Source organism: Pygocentrus nattereri, chromosome 7 (genome assembly GCF_015220715.1).
Source record: "Pygocentrus nattereri isolate fPygNat1 chromosome 7, fPygNat1.pri, whole genome shotgun sequence".
In the NCBI taxonomy this organism is placed as follows: Eukaryota; Metazoa; Chordata; class Actinopteri; order Characiformes; family Serrasalmidae; genus Pygocentrus; species Pygocentrus nattereri.
The window spans coordinates 2,261,608-2,277,710 of NC_051217.1; positions in this window are offsets into that span (position 1 = coordinate 2,261,608).

The following is a 16,103-nucleotide window of genomic DNA, read 5'->3' on the forward strand; positions in this document are numbered from 1 at the left end:
ACTTTTATTACTGATAATAAATAATACGAAGCACTAAAGAGAGGCCAGAATTCCAAACATGATGCCGAGGTGGAAGGCGAGCTTCCATTTAATGTTATGTTTTCCATTTCGTCTGTTTCTCTACCACACAGATGACACGCGGCCTAAGGGCAAATGCTTGGGAAAGGAGAAGATGTTTCTTTCAATCACTTTTTGCGTCTGTCAACTTAAAACCCAGATGTTTGCTTCACTGTTGAGCAAACTATAGATGAGACAAGCCACTTTGTGGTGTGGTGTGTGTCACTGGGAGACTTTCATAGCTTTCCACTGCACAGGTTTCAATCTTTTAATCAGCTAGTCGTGATTATGAGACTCATCTGAGATGTGGCAACTCCAGCGACCAAAGAACAGCCTTCTGCCCTTCATCAAAACAGCCTTTAGGAAAGTAGTGCCATTTTGCAGCTATTAGAAGCCATGATCTTGAAAATGACAAAGTGGCAGGCTTGTTCCCTTCAAAAGGGCACCTTTGTTAGCCATCTGTTGTCTGGCCCGATGAGGTGAAATTAAGTTATTCAGTTTCAAACCTGTGCCTCAAGCAGAAGGAGAGAGAGAGAGAGAGAGAGAGAGAGAGAGAGAGAGAGAGAGAGAGAGAGAGAGAGAGAGAAATCTCTTTTGTGTGCCACAGACGAGTCTCTCTCCATCCTGCCCACCCCCTGCCCCACATTTTTCCCTTACATCTTCCTTTTTCGCTGAACAAGGGTTGACAAGTTCTTGTCGTTCCTGGCTGGTTCTAGAAAGATCCAACAAAAGCCCTCTTGTTCCTGACTTACCCCTGTCAGACAGTGCACTTTGATATTAAAAACTCTGGAGTGAGGGAGGGCGAGAGAGAGAGAGAGATGGAGAGTGAGGGAGGGAGCGAAAAGATGAAACGGATGAAAACAAACTCCTACTGTCTCCTAAGCCCGTGTCTGTAGGTGTAGCCCCATAATGGACTCACAAATATTTGTCCAGTCAAAACAAAATAAAAACGGCTCTTTGACACGTTATATAGTGGGCTTAGTCAGTTGCAACCTGTGCGTCTCTAGCTTGTCTTCTTATAACAAACACTGCCGCCTACACTCGCTTGGTGTTAACAGTGATGGCATTGACACTTACAGTACTCGCTTTTCTAACTGAGAGTCTGAACTGCCGTCTTACCTCTGCATGTAGCCAAAAGCTGAAAATTCTGCCCGACACTGTAAGTCTACCTCTTTGGCTGAGGCACTAAAAATCCCCTAAAAAAAAAAAACAGATGTGTTGCCACAGCCAGACACAGTCCAACTTAAAGAGTGCCAACAAAGAGGGTACACCCACAACGTGCCAGACTAAACCCATTAAGCCCTGAAATATCTAAAGGCTATAAGCAGGTGGTGATTTATACTGTCTCAACTTCAATCAGTCTTGTGTAGCACATACACAACGCTAGTTCCTAAATAATTTATAAATCATTTCAATATCATAAACAAGCACAATTATTACAAGTCTTTACACAAGTCTTTAAAGACCCTAAATCTGTGTTTTCTTACTAATTAGGTTGATCTTGTTGTTGCAGGCAGACAGTAAACCTGTACCACGTGTACCCTTTCCACTGAGCAATAAATGGCCAATATATTTCACTATATTTCTCTCCTTTCTATGTGAACTGGCTGGTCCTGGTTGCCCATTAATATTCCTATGACCAATCATAAGGTGGATGTCTCTTGCCCCACCCACACAAAACAGTTTCAGAGAAACTTATCGAGCTAAAGCTAACCCAGCATAGCCTAAAGCTAACAAGCTAGACCCGCTGTCTCTGTTACCCGTTCATTCATTCATCCGCAAACATTGTTCGCTTTCATTCCGTCCTTCAACTATGCTTTGCTTCGTCCATCCGTTTGTTTGCCCATCTATCTTTCTGCACATCTGCTCATCCATTGCTTTATGCATTGATCATCCATGCATCTTTTTTTGTCCAGCCACACTTCTGCATATTTGTTCGGTTGTAATTTTTTTGTCCAGTGACTGTCAAATAAAAGCTGGAAAGGCTGGAAGGCTAGGAGTGTTGGACAGAGAGCTGTCAATCAAGCTGCTCATTAGCCACGCCCACACAGTTCTCACCTAGGTCTGATCAGTGGTTATTGGGTCATGTTTAGACACACACACATACATATATATATATATCATTATTATTTATATCATTATTTTCATTCAGTCTTTGTCGGATGTTTAATATAAAACTGAAGTTTAGCATCATAGTTTGGGAGCAGTCGTGGGCTGGAGGTTAGGGATCTGGCCCTGTGACCGGAAGGTCGCCGGTTCGATCCCCAGGGCCGACAGTCCATGACTGAGGTGTCCTTGAGCAAGACACCTAACCCCCAACTGCTCCCCGGCCGCTGTGGATAGGGCTGCCCACCGCTCCGGGCAAGTGTGCTCACTGCCCCCTAGTGTGTGTGTTCACTAGTGTGTATGTGGTGTTTCACTTCACGGATGGGTTAAATGCGGAGGTGGAATTTCCCCGGTTGTGGGATCAAAAAAGTATCACTTAATAGCAACATTTTTAATATTGCACTCTGTGTTGCCTGGAACTTGAATGGAAATTGACTATTCACTGCTGCCCCCCCCCAACCCCCCAAGAGGGAGGGGTGAGAACCTCTTGCTGTGAAAACAATTTACAAAAATTTCTCCACAAAGACAACCATGCAAATAACCACCCATATTATCTTCCTAATACCTCTGTAGTTTATCCTAGACAGCAATGAGATCAGATGGTAAGACTATAGCTTTCTTAATATCAAAAAAGTGTATAGACGCACAAAGAAAAATAGCATTCAACACAATAAAAATGCTTTCATAACTGTTCACATGCTTTATCACCCACAAACACAGAGGTGTTGTAAATCATGCACAGTTCCATTGGAATATGTTCCATCAATGCTGCTAAAGAAATAAACCTCAATGGTCACTCAACACTTTTATAACCAAAGACTAGCTCAGCCAGTTTGCATTGAGTTACTGAATAATAACACTTAGTAAGTAATAAGCCTTAAGTAATTAATCGAGAGACCTCCAAAACAGGTGGAAATAGCATTTTATGATGCATTGAAACCAACTGATTCAAATCTATCGTATATCTACACCATTACCAACGGTAAGAGACCTGAAAGACAAACTTGATGAAATAATACAGCAATTTCTGAAATTCTTTCATCACATTCAGTGCAGGCCAGAATGACAAGCATTATTAGCAGCCAAAGCCTGTGGGCAAGGACATGTTACCAAAGCCATCTTTGTTCTTTCTCAACTGAAAACGTGCCATTTAAAAGATCTACCACTTCTTTTCTCTGTACAAAATTCCAGTTCTGGTAGCCTGTTGTTTTTTTTTACCTTTGCCTACACAATCATTACTGACTCTGTGGCTTTAGTGTTCATGTTTGGCTTCTTCCATACAGGGAGGAAGAGTGTGGCAGAGGACACAGGCTACACACTTCACTAACAGCAACAGCAAGCCCCGGCATGCCGGCATTTCCAGAAGAATGCCTAAGCAAGTGTAATGAGGCTGAGTTTTCATTTGCTTGCTTTCTTCTTTTTTTTCTCTTCTCCCTCCTGTCTCTCTTCTCCTGTTCCAAGGCGCCTGCTATTACACTGATTTGGGGAGCCCTCTGGGCAGCTATTACACCATTTATATTAACTCTGGATTGCTTAATTTTGCTCATACAAGCAGAAGACGACAGACGACTGAAGGGGAATGCCGACAGTGCTGTGATACTGCGCTGTATAAAAAAGAAAAAAGTGAAAGGAATAGGCCTACAGAAAATAGGCTAAATGAAAAAAGGATTAAATGAAAAGGATTCAAGGGGAGGGGGCAGCCTAATAAGCTTGTGTGCATTCAGCCTACATCACTGTTACTTTAGCATGAATTTTAGGTGGCTACATTGTTTCAGCCTTTAGTTAGCTCCTCCGTGTTATTCTTTTTCCACCTATATTGGAATAGATGGAAAACCTCCTACTCTATCTGAATTTTGGTGAGAAAAGTAAACAAGGCCTCTCCCACAGCCTCAGGCTCATTCCTAATGCAGACTCTGGGTCTTGTTAATGACTGTTTGAACATGGCTGCCAGACTGCCGCCACTCATACCTGCAACCACAGGAAGGCTCATCAATCTTTCTCAAATGATTCTGTGAGAACCAGGAGGTCCAACCAGGTCTGGCTCAAGTAAAACACCCAGTTTGAGGAGTTGATAGAGTTTCTTTTCTTAACACAGAGAAGAGCACCACATCATGAGAAGTGTAGTGTCCAATCTGGTTCTCTTCGATGTTGTACAACGAACAGGTGAACTGTGGACTGGTGACCCACCTGGTGGACCTCTAGCATGTGATTGAGGAGACACAGTGGTAAACACTGAAAATGAATCTTATGTGATCAGAAGCTTTGTGTTGGTTTTGGATGCTCAGCCTTCATGGAATGGAGCAGATGGAAACACTTTCTGACTTTCACCAGGCCTGGCAATGACCTGGAATATATTCCCCCAATAAGCAGCTTTTACTACCTCAAGGCTAACATCAAGCCGAATCCTGATCACAAACTCCAGATGCTACAGAAGTTTATGTTGAGTCATTATTTTGCTGCAGGTTTTTAAGACAGCTTCAGCTTTGAGCCAAGTTGAAAACGCCTGTAGTATCCAGTGGTGTAACTACAGGTGGGGGAATTGCACTGGGGCCTCTGGCATGGTGGGGCCATGGCAACAGACAAACCCAGTGTCTGTATTGGTATATCACCGCTATGTATGCATTTTTACCCCTAAAATACTGTGGAAAAGTCAGAGAACATACGTTACTTGCTTAATTTCTTGCCATTAAGTTCAAGTTTTTCAGAAGATATTTTAGAGACTAGAAATCCTGTTGCATAAAGGAAGAGAAAGTTAAAAAAAGTGAAAGAATAGACGTTACCAAAACTGGAGTTCAAAAAAATGAACAGATACAGAGAAAATAAGACGCCTATTAAGCATGCAAGACCTAGTAGACCACCAAAACTTTCACCATAAGATAAATAACACAGCTTTCATATTTGAAACCATTATCAGAAAAGAAATAGAAAAAGAAATCAACAAAAAACTAAATCAAACAGACTGACCACCCCCGAGTCCAGATCTGAATATTACTGAATGCATTTAGGATTACTTGGACTGTAAGAAGCAGAAAATGTAACCAGCTTCTAAGACTGAACTTTGGGGATTTCTTTATAAATTAAAAGCAAATCTTCTTCATTATCTGTGAAATACATGTTTTCTGTTTTTTTTCCTGATGCTTAAAAATAAACAACTTTTGGTTAATGGCTTTTTTGACTGGATCTAAATAAATAAAGTGTGCGACAACATTAAAGCACCAATTTGGTTAAGACACAGCAAAAGTGAATAAACAAACAAATTATAGTGTCATTTTTATCCATGAAGACTTTTGATATTATTTTCCATTATGAATTTTTGTGCTGAGCCCATAAGATCCTAATTACACCACTGGTTGTATTTCTTCAAGCTGCCTCCCGGGTATCCCTCCACTCCACCCCTCCACTGCTTCTCTACCTCCTCTCTCCTCAGGTCCTTACACTCAGGCGTTGACAGAAGCCAGCATTCAGAGTCAGTCAGTTTGGGTCTTAACAGGGCTGAGCTGAAAGACACGTCCAGATTAGAGCGCTGAAGCAGCCTCTTGTAGGATGGCACAGGACAAGCGAGGCACTCAGGGGTCTGCCGCTACCCACTGCCTCGAGCGCAGCTCAACAAAAGAGGAGAGGAATGCGAGCTGGGGCTTGAGTTACGAAGCGGCTCAGGGATAAGACAGGTTATTAAAGCAGGGCCGCTGCTGGTGCCTTTTAGAGACTCCAGTGCTGTTTCTGTTCAGGTGAGGGGCCCCTGAACCCCTCCAGTAGAGGAGATGAAGCAGAGGAAAGGATCAGAACACAACTTCAATAAAAAAATGACCATGATATTGGCATTAGAGTTTTATTATCATGTGTTAAATAAGATAAAGGAGGACATAGAGTGATGGTTTAGGAAAGGATATAACAACATAACATTGCTATCATATCAAAAACATATAAATCAGCCTTTTGTTGGAGTTTGCTTGATTTGAATATGCCAGCTGTAACTGTTGGGGGCGAGGAGGCGGACGCATGTGCTGAGGTAAGCAACGTTTATTAAGGGCAAATCCAGGGTCATAGTCACAACGGTCCAGGGTCAAACATCCAACACGGAGAGCAGGAGGGACAGACATGACGAAATGAACACTGAATCAAACACCATGAGAATACAATACATCCACCAATTCAGACAGTTCAGACAAAGACCAGTCAAGACAAAGGGCAAACACAGGGCTTACATACAACAGGGGCAACCAGGGATCACAAGACACAGGTGGAAACACAGGTGGGAGCAATCAGGGGCAGAGTCACTAAACAAGGGGGCTGGACCACAAAACCAAAACAAAGAACATGCGGGCTAAACCAAAACGAAACACGAACACATGGACAGGACTGGGAGGGGCCAATCGTGACACCAGCTCTTTACTCTGTGTGAACATTTAATTAAAAAAATGCACAAATACATTTATTTACATTAAAGATGATGTTTTTTCATCTTCCTGTAAAGGTAGCTTAACATGGTGAAACTTCAATGTTCAACTAGACAGCTCCATGTCACGATTCAAAAACAAATCAGCACACAACATATTCATTTATCCCACTAGATACCCAAATTAGCAGCTTGTATATTTGATACATCACTTTATTCTTGCCATGCAGTCCCTCTGAGGGGCAGGTTTGCATGTTTGCAGTATTTGCAGGCACAATTTAGTTTCATGTAGGTTCCAAGCAACTAATGTTGTATGAGAGTTTCACGTTTCACCCTGCAAAGGCAGCGTAAAATCATCATTTCAGAGGTGAACTTTTCTTATGACAAATAATGACAGTAACGGGTGGTCTCAGCAGCAGATTAACTGTGGTAATCTATGCTAAGTTAAATGCACTGCAAAAATGGTTTGAGATCCAGTCGGGTCAGAAAATATTTTACTACATGTGTCCTTTTTTGGGTATTTCACTTTATTCATGGGAAAGCACTAGGCACGTTTTAATCATGTAGTGCAGTGCTGCTGAATTAGACCGTGCCTATTATATTCTATTTTCTATGCAGCCAACACAGCTAGTGAAGCTGGTAAAGGAAGTAATCTATTTTGTGTAAAATGAAGTTATAGAAACTTTCAGTATTTCAGTGCAGAATTGTGAACCATGTAGACACTGGAACTGAACAAATAACGTTTCACAGCATAAAGCAAAGAACAAATGTATCTGTATTACTCGCATTTGTGCTGAGTGGTTAGACAACAGGTTAAATGAGCGCGGCTACAGCTGATGACAGATTTAATCGCGCTTTTTTTGCAATCTCAGCAGACAAAACAGCTAAATTTGGGTCTGTTCTAAAAAGCCAAACTACAGCGCTTTTGTCCATTTGGTTTCTGCTCTTGTTTTCCATTGCAAGTCAGAAAACAGTAAAATAAACAGCATTGTTGCCTTAATCAAAGCCACTGTGTGGCAGGGCTTGGCAGCCCTGCTCACTTTCTCTCCCTCCCCCACCTCCTCCCTCTCCTCTCTCTCCCTGTCTCTCAGCCCAGTAGGCACCAGCACCACTTAAAGCTTCTCCCGTGGTTTCTCTTACTGGATTCCAGAGAGTTTTAAGGGCACAGGCTTTTCCGCAAATTAGACGAAAAAGCACAACACTCTTTCTTTGTTTCCCTGCTGTTCTTTTCTTTCTTTCTTTTTCTTTCTTTCTTCCTTTCTTTGTGTTTATGGTGTGCATTTGTGCTAAATGCATGTGGTAATGATCCCTTTGTTTTGTTCTTAATAAAGTCAATTTGAAACCATATGTGCTCAGCGCAACTGTGCGTGGTTCATGCAGAAACGTTTCGGGTTCTGGATGAAGGATATTGCATTATTATCTGCGAACGGCTCACAAAACTGAAAGTCAGCTGGATTTGTGCTGGTTGTGAGTGGGTCTATAATTTCATCAAGGTACATGTTATTAAGAATTAGCTTAAGCAAATAACTTTACACCAATTATACACCAAACAATGAGCTGTTGTCACTGCCAAGGAGGAAAAATCCTCTTCAGAAACCTCATCACCTCTGAAGGAATCATAATGATGGAGGAGGACGTTCGACATCTGGACTATCCTTGTGCAGCGCTACTTTCAAGGGCCTTGTAGATGTTTATAGCCCAATTAGAGTATCGGCCTCTGGGGTCATCCCTCTCTCATTACCCCTCTCTCCACCAGCAGACTCTGCCAGCCCCATTCCCCCATTACTGTCTGAGGCCAGCGCACAAGAAGACCTCCAAAAATGCCTGCTCAGGAATTTGCCTTTTACAATGCTATAATAATCAGATATTATATTGGAGGCTTGTTAGGAGCTAAAAAATCTATGCTACTCATCTTGTTCTGGAGGAAAAATGTGTTTTTATTTGTTTGTTTGTTTTGACTATAATGTTCTCGCTGTCATATTAAAAACCTTGTATCTCCAGAATCCTAAGTTTATTGCACACTCTTAAAAAATGGTTCTTTAGTAAAGATAACGCTCCTATATATAACCATGGACCCTTGAAGAACCATTAGCATGCTTAAAGGGTTAAAGGGTTCTCTGCATGATGAAATGGTTCCTGATGAAGGATGGGTTGTACATGGTTCTACGTCAAACCTTTCTGGAAATGGTTTTATGCAGCACTAACAAGGGCTCTGATATTGTTACAAGCTTGACATCATAACAATAGAAGAACCTATGAAGCATACAAATTGTTCTTTGAACGTTCATGGTTCCGTATAGAACGATTTTCTTTACTAAAGAACCCTTGAAAAAACATCTTTTTGAAGAGTGTAGAGAAAAAAAAAATGTAACTCAGTGTAACAAGATTTAGTTCCAAATCATTTTGAAGCATTTGTCTTGATAAGTAAGCAGGAAAGATCAACATTTAAAGATATGTCAGCGACTGACAACAGTGAGAGCACTGAGAAACATCAGAGACTGGTCCTTAAGTACAGGTTATTCATTTTCAGCATATCTTTCTGAGGTGATTAGGTATAAGATACACCTTTTGCATAAGGGAGGGGGACATCAAGGAAAAATAAACGACAAAACAGGGGGTTCCAAATCTGAAAGAAGAGATAAGCAAGAGCTGGCAGACCACCAAAACCGTCACAATCAGGTAAACAGTCCTTACAGCTTTCAAAGTCAAGCTCCACTCTTGCTTCAGATCTGAAAATCCACAGCTGCTTCTGTCTGTCCTTCCACTATGAGAAGACAACACAACACTATGAGTCTGAAAGGATGTGTAGCTGTCAGGAAGCTGTTACTGACAAAAGGAAACAGACAAAAAAAAATAACATTTGCAAATTCAAACAAAGAAGCTGCTGGAGTTCTCAGAACAATGGACTGACCGCCCCAGACCTCAACATCAGTGAGAAGCGGAAAATGCAACCAACTTCTAAAACTGAACTTTGGAGGTGTGGAAAGTATTCCTGCAGATTTCTTTGAAAAACTGAGCGCGAATCTCCCATGAAGAATGGAAGCTGTGATAAAGGTGGACACAATAAATGTTTTATGTTTTGACTGGACATTAAATAAAGGTGTATTTGTATCTGACTTTTTCCACAGTGCTGTGTGCATGTAATTCAAATACAAGCATGCATGCTCACACGCTCTCACACCCAAACACACACATCCAGGTATGTCAGTGAGAACAGAGGGTGGTGGTGTTGCTCCCCAGGAATGTGTAACCTGACCTCAGAGCTGAAGCAGAATCTCCTCACTACACAGCACCAACAGAGGGGCTCCAAAATCCCTGAACACACACACCCACCCACACACACACACACATTGAGCTCTCAAACTCTCAAAGGACAATGAACCAACATGATCAACATGTTAGCACTATTAGCTATTTAACATGGCAGTGTATTTTCTTCATGTTTGCTTCAATGTGGGGATACAGCGTGAGATAAAGTCATGAATGAGAGCTGGCAAGACTGTGCTGTGTGATTCCCTGCAAGATGTGCTTTAGTCTTTGGCACAGTCAGACCGAGCTCTGTGTTGGATTACTGAGGAGAGAGAGAGAGAGAGAGAGAGAGAGAGAGAGAGAGAGAGAAGGAGGAGTTTAGAACATCTCTGACCTTCCCTCTGCTCTGCTGAAGTTTTTCTGAAACTACTCAGGCTTATTGAATACAAATCAAAGCTTCTCTGGAACAACGGATAGTTGTTTAAGGAAGCATGTTGGGAAATGAGATGTGTGAGTGTGAAGAATCTTATTAAAGTGAACATGACTGTTGGGATGTAAATGCTTTAAAATAGTTTACATGTCCAGTTCTAATAAAATATGATGTATAATCCAGATGGAAGTGTTTTCTTTATTATAAACACGACAAATAGGCAAAAATCTCTCCACTAGTAGCTCACTAGTGCCGAGTGCCGTACTGTGATGATGCCATGTGGCTGCAATGGAGTCAGTCCTTTGGAAAAAAAGACATTCGAAAAGCTTTTCTCTTTGGTAATGTCACTCTCTAGCTCATGTTGGGAAGGCGTAATGATAGATTTTAGTTAACTTGCATGTTTAGCTTGCATTCCTTGATCAGTGGACAAGAGAGGGAGCTACCATTGGATGCTACAACAAAGATGGCAAGCTATTAGTTTACGCAGCATATTTCAACAGTACTCACCATGTATTGTATGTGTTAACAGTTTTAAGTGCACAGGACCTCCGCATATTGTTAAGGTTCCATAACAAAGGATTTGCGTCTTTCTTGTGTTGCATTTTTCCCTCAAGGTCATCATTCATATTTACAGTACCATTTCCAACCTCTCTTTATCCTTTAGAGATAAACAGCCTGCTTTCGGCACTGTGTCTTTAAGACTTGATGTATGTAAATCATTTCTGGTCAGCTGCACTGTATTGTGCCCCACTCAAGAATCAGTCTGGGCTGAAACACTCCTTACAGCTTCAGTATGAATGGACAGAGCTACACTGCTGTAGGCCGAATATGTGGTTATGTGTAAATATGTTGGTTTTTGTGACGCCATGAAAACAATTGAAAACAGGCTGTTTCTAAACCTTAGATTCCACATGGGCTGTATGCAGTGAGGAGTGAATGGTATGTATTAAAGTGTCTATATCATACTTTTTAATTAGTATCCCCCCCCCCCCCCCCCCCCCCCGAGGTCCACTTGTACCTTTTGTGTTGGTTTATGTACCAAAAACAGTCATAAATCATTTTAACCATTTCACTATTTTACGTCCTCTCTTTAGAATTAAACAGATTTTTCCATTACTTTACCTTCAAGACTGATGACCTCTGTTGTCATTGTTCCATTATTAGACCTCATTCAAAAAGCAGTCTGGGCTGAAACACTCCTTATAATTCAATATTAATGGGCAGGGCTAAACTGCTAGGAGCTGAATAGCTGGATAGATGTAGATATGTTGTTTTTCATGACATCACAAAAACAGATCATTCAAAACTGGTTGTTTTTGCAGGTTTGTTTACTACATCGTATTAGATAAAGTTTGGTTTTCCAGAATAAGAGCCCTTGAAAGTTTTTCTCAGAGCTGTGAGTCCAAACTAAGAGCTGATAAGAAACAGTTACGTTCCTGCTGTGTCTCTGCGACACACTGGATTAGCCTGATGCAGCAGACGTTGTTTTTATGTTCATAGACTGTAACATCAAGTTTGAACAGTAAGTACCCCTACTGCTCATAAAGTACTGTGGCCCCTGTGACATACATATTTCCAAATTCTTTTGAATGCAGAGGCCCTATGCACAAGAATACAAAGCATGGTGAGAGCACTCTGGAGCAGCAGACCAGCCAATGCAGACCCTTGCTCTCCCAGGAGGAAGAAACCCAACACTGGCTGGCCGGTGAGCCCGAGCCCGCAGAACCACTGCACAGCGCGCCAAACCTCAGCCTGGAAGCTTGGACGGCAAGGCAGTGTGACTGCATTTCCTGAGTCCACCCCATTTAAAGTTACAATATGGAACATATTAGGGAGAGAGAGAGAGAGAGAGAGAGAGGTAAAGAGAGAGGGGGAGAGAGAGGGAGAGAGAGAGAGGGAGAGAGCAAGGTAAAGAGATAGAGGGAGAGGGAGAGAGAGAGAGAGAGCGAGAGAGAGGTAAAGAGAGAGGGGGAGAGAGAGGGAGAGAGAGAGAGGGAGAGAGCAAGGTAAAGAGATAGAGGGAGAGGGAGAGAGAGAGAGAGAGAGGTAAAGAGAGAGGGGGAGAGAGAGGGAGAGAGAGAGAGAGAGAGAGAGAGAGAGAGAGAGGTAAAGAGATAGAGGGAGAGAGAGAGAGAGAGAGAGAGAGAGAGGTAAAGAGAGAGGGGGAGAGAGGGAGAGAGAGAGAGAGAGAGAGAGAGAGGTAAAGAGATAGAGGGAGAGAGAGAGGGAGAGAGAGAGAGAGAGGTAAAGAGAGAGGGGGAGAGAGAGGGAGAGAGAGAGAGAGAGAGAGAGAGAGAGGTAAAGAGATAGAGGGAGAGAGAGAGGGAGAGAGAGAGAGAGAGAGGTAAAGAGAGAGGGGGAGAGAGAGAGGGAGAGAGAGAGAGAGAGAGAGAGAGAGAGAGAGAGGTAAAGAGATAGAGGGAGAGAGAGGGGGAGAGAGAGAGAGAGAGAGAGAGAGAGAGAGAGAGAGAGAGAGAGGTAAAGAGATAGATGGAGAGGGAGAGGGAGAGAGAGAGAGAGAGAGAGAGAGAGAGAGAGAGAGAGAGCCTATACTTTCTGGTTAACCTTCTGGTTAACCCCCCCCCTTTGGAAAACCGGGTCCTTCCGGCTGATGGGACAGACTGGTAAGAAGAAAAAAACCATACATTCATTAAGGATCAGATCAGAATGCAGTGTTTCACTCTTACCTCTATTCTTCACAACAAAAAGAACCAGAGTGAAGATATTTAAAGTTCTTTTAACTTCATTGATGGTTTTTAGTGATGACTCTTTATAAGCTGTCATTTTAAGCCAACAATTTAACGTACATATAAAGGTCTATACACACACATCCATGCACTAAATCTACTATAATACTATTTAAATATTATAAAATTATACTGTATCACTACTTGCTGTGGCCACAACTGTATACTACTATGTCTACTCTGTCAGAATAACATCTCATCTTAATTTTTTTTGTTTTTCCTTCTTAAATTTACATTGAAAGTCAAGATAGTTTTTTTCCTTCTCTTGGAAAGTAACTTTTTTTAACACTTTATATGCTTGTGCCGATAACAAGCCCTAGCAAATTACCATAGGTGCCTATTCAGACCAGCTATATGTGATACTCGTGTAGTATACTATTATAATGTATATGTCATATGTTGTTTTTTTAGATACCAGAAACAAAAAGGGTCAACCAATAAGACTGCGTTTCCTAAGAAGCTTTGTAGCCAGGAAGGTTCTATGGTAGAGTTAGTGATAAATTCTTCTCCTTTGAACAGCAGCTGCTTTTCAGAAACTGAGCCCTCCTCTTTAGCAGGGCAGACTCCAGGTACCCCCATGAAAAAGCCCACCCTTTCTTTCCAAGAAAAACAGTGGAACCAAGGAGGTAATTCTAGTCTGATGCTGCGTGAATGGAGTCTTGTCCCATGGTAGGGGTTAATTGAAAGAGGAATGCCTTTCTAATTCTGCTGAAAAAAGCGGGCCTTGGCCAGGTTTCAGAAGCAGAAACTCTGAGCAGCATCATGGCTGCATGCTGCTGAAAGAGAAGACTCAGGGTCCCTGTTTCAGACAGACAGAGAGAGATAGAGAGAGAGAGGGAGAGAGAGAGAAAGAGAGAGACACAGGCCCAATTCCCATGCCCAATTTTTCTTTATTAGGTATATGTTTTAATGAATAATATCTATGTTTCAATATCAACATGAAGACATGAAGATCTGTATCTTCACAGAGGAAAATTCTATTGCTCAAGTGATGCTCTTTGGCAGCCTGGCAGCTTGAACTCTACATTTAACTACATCGCATAATGCAAAGTGTCTTGCAACTCACTGGAAACTCTGTTGCAACCATCTCAGCTTCATGAAACGTGTGTCCTGCATCAGCCAATCAAAACATCAAAAACACACCGCATGATCACGCTGGCTGACACACTTTAAAACAGCTGAGTTCACTGGATCAGTGGATGGGAAAATCAAACAGAAGATGGTATATTAGGCTGACTCACGGTTGGTAGTTCTGCATTTTGTCCGTTTCTCAAAGGTAACGTGCATCCAGATGCATTAACTTGCCAGCCAATGAAATCGTTTGGGAGACTTAATGGCAAATCTCCTAAAATTCCTTGTAAGGAATAGCATTAGACAAGAAGAAGACATGACATGCCAAAAACCCAAAGATGATTAAAGTTATACCCAGCACCAAAACGCAAAAAGGCTCTGGATGAGAAATTGTTGACTATCTGTCTTTCATTTAGTTACAGATAAACATGGATGTTATTATCTTGGCAAATGGGATCGCAGTTTGTGATGCTATTGACATCTCTAGTAAAACTCAGGAGAAATATCTGAGCTGCGGGAGATATAGGCAAAAGTCTCTTTGTCCTTTCATCTGATCTTATTGCTGTCTTGGAGAAACTACAGAGAAATAAAGAGATCTCTTTTTTAATGTTATAACTCTATGAACACACTCAACAAATTCAATGAAGCTCTTCAAAAACTCCAATTTTGAAGTTTGCCTGGCATGGAGGACGAGGCATGGCGTGCACACAGATAATAAATCTGATTGAAGAATCAGATTTATTACACGCCAAATCCTTTCAATATTGTTGCGATGTCATTAAATGACATTTTAGCATGGAAGGAAAAGTCTACCTGAAACCGCAGAATTAAAACAAGGTCTATTGTGTGTCTGTGTTCATGAGCTTATAGCTTAGAAGAGCTAAGAGCGTGGAGGGGGAGGGAAGAAGTGTCTGTTGATTAATGCTGTCAGAACCCTGCCTTAGGGTGTGTGTATGTGTGTGTGTGGGTGTGTGTGGGTGGGTGTGTGTGTGTGTGTGTGTGTGTGTGAAGGGAGAGCAGTGGCATTCTTTTAACCTCTGTGGAAACTCACTAAAATAAATCCTGCGCGTACGTCAGCGAGGCCGCTCTTTACCCTGTAATTAGAGCGAGGGGGAGTGAGGGGGGGGGCAGGGGCAGGAGCTGCAGCACTGCGCCGAAGCCTCCAAAACACCTCCGGCTCTGCACCAGCCTTTTCGCTGCCTTGTAGTTGGTTGTGCTTTTACAGCAGCAAGGACTATACATGGTTAGCTTCAGCTTCAGTGAGTGTGTTGAAGACAGTACGCATTATGAAGTGGTTTTCAGAACGTAGACTAACCCTTATAAAGTATAAAGTTATCACAGGTGTTTTGCTATCCTATTTACATTAAGGGTGTAATGACTTCAATATGGATTTAAAATTTACAATTTCAAAATTGAAATTTTAAACTACATTGCCTTCACACTCTTCCAAGCATCTCCCATTTACCTTCTTATGTGGAAATCTCTGTCAAAACAAAGCGTCTGGATCCTTTATTTTATCAGATGCTTTATTCTATCAGGATAAAATGGGTGGGGACGGGGCAGCTCGTGTTTTTTTGGGGTTTTTATTTTGTTAGTGGATTGTCATAACAGGTGCTATCAAAAAAAATGAAAGCTGCAACTCTGACCTCAGAGTTAAAAATGATATATTAAAAAAATATGTGTTCACATTACATTTCTATTCTATGTCGAAAATGGGTTGTACTGTTGTGCAAATATATGTTAATCATAAATGATGAATAACTTACATTTATCACGTTTATATTTAATATTTTGTTTCAACATACTGGAGACTATTTTGTTCATTTTGATGTCAAAAAATGACAGAAATGAATCCCACTGAATGCACAACAGTAACTATTCATCACATTCAAATCATATTTCAAATCATAATCTCCTCTTCTACTCCTGCACACAAATATGATGTCAGATGAGGGTTTAGAATCCGCAGTTTGCACAGAGGTTGCTGATTCGGTGAGCCATGAGTCAGAAATTGAATTTGTAATCTGAGATCTGAGATGATCACTGT